Source organism: Schistocerca gregaria, chromosome 3 (genome assembly GCF_023897955.1).
Source record: "Schistocerca gregaria isolate iqSchGreg1 chromosome 3, iqSchGreg1.2, whole genome shotgun sequence".
Taxonomy (NCBI): domain Eukaryota; kingdom Metazoa; phylum Arthropoda; class Insecta; order Orthoptera; family Acrididae; genus Schistocerca; species Schistocerca gregaria.
Window position 1 is genome coordinate 546,731,851 of NC_064922.1, and position 3,823 is coordinate 546,735,673.

The 3,823-nt window shown below is 48.2% G+C and overlaps 1 pseudogene; it reads left to right on the forward strand.

Moving 5' to 3' along the window:
- Positions 1-2,779: 2,779 nt before the first annotated feature.
- On the forward strand, positions 2,780-2,897 carry LOC126356853 (5S ribosomal RNA; annotated as a pseudogene).
- The last annotated feature ends 926 nt before the right edge of the window (positions 2,898-3,823 follow it).

Genomic DNA, 3,823 nt, shown 5'->3' on the forward strand with positions numbered 1-3,823 from the left:
CTGATGCAGCCCTGGAGAATGGCGTATTGTATCACAGCCGTCCACAATACGAGCAAGAAGAGTCTCTATATTTGGTACCGGGGTTGAGTAGACAAGAGCATTCAAATGCCCCCATAAATTAAAGTCAAGAGGGTTGAGGATAGGTGGAGGCCATGGAATTAGTCCGCCTCTACCAATCCATCGGTCACCGAATCTGTTGTTGAGAAGCGTACGAACAGTTCGACTGAAATGTGCAGGAGCTCCATCGTGCATGAACCACATGTTGTGTCGTACTTGTAAAGGCACATGTTCTAGCAGCACAGGTAGAGTATCCCGTATGAAATCATGATAACGTGCTCCATTGAGCGTAGGTGGAAGAACATGGGGCCCAATCAAGACATCACCAACAATGCCTGCCCAAATGTTCACAGAAAATCTGTGTTGATGACGTGATTGCACAATTGCGTGCGGATTCTTGTCAGCCCACACATGCTGATTGTGAAAATTTACAATTTGATCACGTTGGAATGAAGCCTCATCTGTAAAGAGAACATTTGCACTGAAATGAGGATTGACACATTGTTGGGCGAACCATTCGCAGAAGTGTACCCGTGGAGGCCAATCTGCTGCTGATAGTGCCTGCACACGCTGTACATGGTACGGAAACAACTGGTTCACCCGTAGCACTCTCCATACAGTGACGTGGTCAACGTTACCTTGTACAGCAGTAACTTCTCTGACGCTGACATGAGGGTTATCGTCAACTGCACGAAGAATTGCCTCGTCCATTGCAGGTGTCCTCGTCGTTCTAGGTCTTTCCCAGTCGCGAGTTATAGGTTGGAATGTTCCGTGCTCCCTAAGACGCCGATTAGTTGCTCCGAACGTCTTCCTGTCGGGACACCATCGTTCTGGAAATCTGTCTCGATACAAACGTATCACGCTACGGCTATTGCCCCGTGCTAATCCATACATCAAATGCGCGTTCCTAAACATTGCACTGACTGCAAAACCAAGTTCGTGATGAACACTAACCTGTTGATGCTACGTACTCATGCGCTTGATGCTAGTACTGTAGAGCAGTGAGTCGCATGTCATCACAAGCACCGAAGTCAACATTACCTTCCTTCAATTGGGCCAACTGGCGGTGAATCGAGGAAGTACAGTACATACTGACGAAACTAAAATGAGCTCTGACATGGAAATAAAGGGTTTCCGGACACATGTCCACATAACATCTTTTCTTTATTTGTGTGTGAGGAATGTTTCCTGAAAATTTGGCCGTAGCTTTTTGTAACACCCTGTATATGTGCTCTATTTGTCTGGAGTGAGTTTGTTCGATATGATAAATTTTTATATTTTTATATCCTTACTGAGTGGACATGTAACTTTCATTTCTATCTTATTATACGTTCACGGGTATTGAAGCTTTCATTTATGTAGGCCACAGACAGAAAAACATGACTAACATATGGTCAAGACAGGAAATGCGCATTGCAATGGAGCTAACGCAGGAGTTCTACGCGAGTTCATTTTCGTGAACAACCTGTACGGTTGTGAGCCAAACGAAGCAGACGACTGACGCTGGAGAGCACTCAGAGCTCAAAATCACGTTAACCAGATCGTCCCGTGTGCCGACGGCGCTGTGTCAAGTGACGTGAGATATCCCATTTGCGTGCACGTCAACGCTAGCTGCCTCGTCCAGTGTGCTGACGACTTAATATCATACCATCAAGGTACAAGATGGAAATGGATATCCTCTGGTAACCATATTATCACGTAGGAAAGATCTTTTGATACTATGAAAGACCAAACTGTGATCAGCGAATGAAAGGATTATCTCAAAGAAACTAGATGAATACACTAAACTTATTTGTTGTCGACATGCAGGCCGTGTTCACAGATGATTTGGATTGAGGGGGGGGGGGGGGGGGGAGGGTATGCGGGGTGGGGCACGTAATTTCTGTTGACTGTAGCCTACACACAGCTTATCTGGCACAACGTAAAGGTCCTTGTCCTAAGTCGTCGCCAGGTTCTCGCCCAGACAAAGCAGCACCTGCTGGCGCGTGCATTGGGGTAGCCTGTCGGCTGCACACGAACCCGCTCACAGCTCACAGCTCCCCGCGGTGTTGGTTTAAGTAGCACCTCTCGGCCAAAGAAGCGGCGGACGCGGCGCCGTGGAGAAGGAAGCAATTAATTAGCGAGGCCCGCTTCCGCCCACGCGCGCCGCCTTTTTCGACAGACACCTGCGTCTTTCTTGTGCCGAATCCGCCGCAGGTTCGGCGGCCAATGTAAAACGTGACGTGACACATCTATCCTCCCTCCCCTCCCCCCTCTCACACCCCGCCCTCGTCCCACCCCCCGCAGCTTCTTTTCGTTTCGCCCGGAGCCGGTATTTTAATCGAAATGGGAACGTGCAGTCAGTAAACAGCCGCGTCCAAACACCACCTGTCGCGGGGATCACATTACTCACGCACTGCCTTGCTGGGTAACCTTAGCGACGATCTATACCTGCGGCTCACAAGTACTCCATAGCAACGACGCATTTTATACGGTGTTTCAGAAAGACTGACCATTGTAAAAACATTTTGTATACACTGCAACAGCTACGTCACTACATTGCTTACGCTAGCCGATGATACTAGTCTAACGACAACGAGACCTGTGTAGTAGAGGAGGATCTTTTTTTTAATTTCATTTATTGACCTTTAGTTACACCATCTAGCCTCCTATAAAATTTCGTTAAAATATAACACGCACATTTACACACTCATCAATACAGTATGATCATTGCACACTCAGAGGCAACGGCCTTGCCGCAGGGGATACACCGGTTCCCGTCAGATCACCGAAGTTAAGAACTGACGGGCTTGGACGGCACTTGGATGGGTGACCATCCGGGCCGCCATGCGCTGTTGCCATTTTTCGGGGTACACTCAGTCTCGTGATGCCAATTGAGGAGCTACTCGACCGAACAGTAGCGGCTCCGGTCAAAGAAAACCATCATAACGACCGGAAAAGCGGTGTGCTGACTACACGCCCCTCCTAACCGCACCCTATTGAGGATGACACGGCGGTCGGTTGGTCCCGATGGGTCACTTGTGGCCTGATGACGGAGTGCCATTGCACATTCATGTGCTGCAGAATACTTTTGACAAGTCTATTGCCTGCGATATGTTGGTCTTAGATGGAACAGCTGCGGTGACAGTGAATATGTGCATCGCGTGGGAAAGTATGTGATCCTGTGTTGATAACAAAGCCGCCACGCGGGTTGGCAAGATGTAAGCAAGTTTGACAGTTCGCCGAAGTGGCTTCAAATAGAACGAGATGCACTACAGAGCAAAACGACTCCAAACGGGGCCTACCGAACGAGGTGGCGCAGTGGTTAGACACTGGACTCGGGAGGACGACGGTTCAGTCCCGCGTCCGGCCATCCTGATTTAGGTTTTCCGTGATTTCCCTGAATCGCTCCAGGCAATGCCGGGATGGTTCCTTTCAAAGGGCACGGCCGACTTCCTTCCCCGACATTCCCTAATCTGATGAGACCGATGACCTCACTGTCTGGTCTCCTTCCCCAAAACAACCAACTAATCCAAACGGAGTCTTCCCACCAATAACGCCATACTATCATTTCATTTCTCCACGAGTTACCAATAGTAAGGACTTTAATGGCAGTCGGAACAAAAATAACCAGCATAATATAACTAATGAGCAAGTGTCTAAGAAAAAGAATCTCAACAGCCGTAATTCTATCTAAAAGTTTTATTATTTAAGCAGTCAATTTCGACGCTAGAATAGCGTCATCTTCAGCTCCCTACGCAAAAAACGAATGAGACATCGAAATATC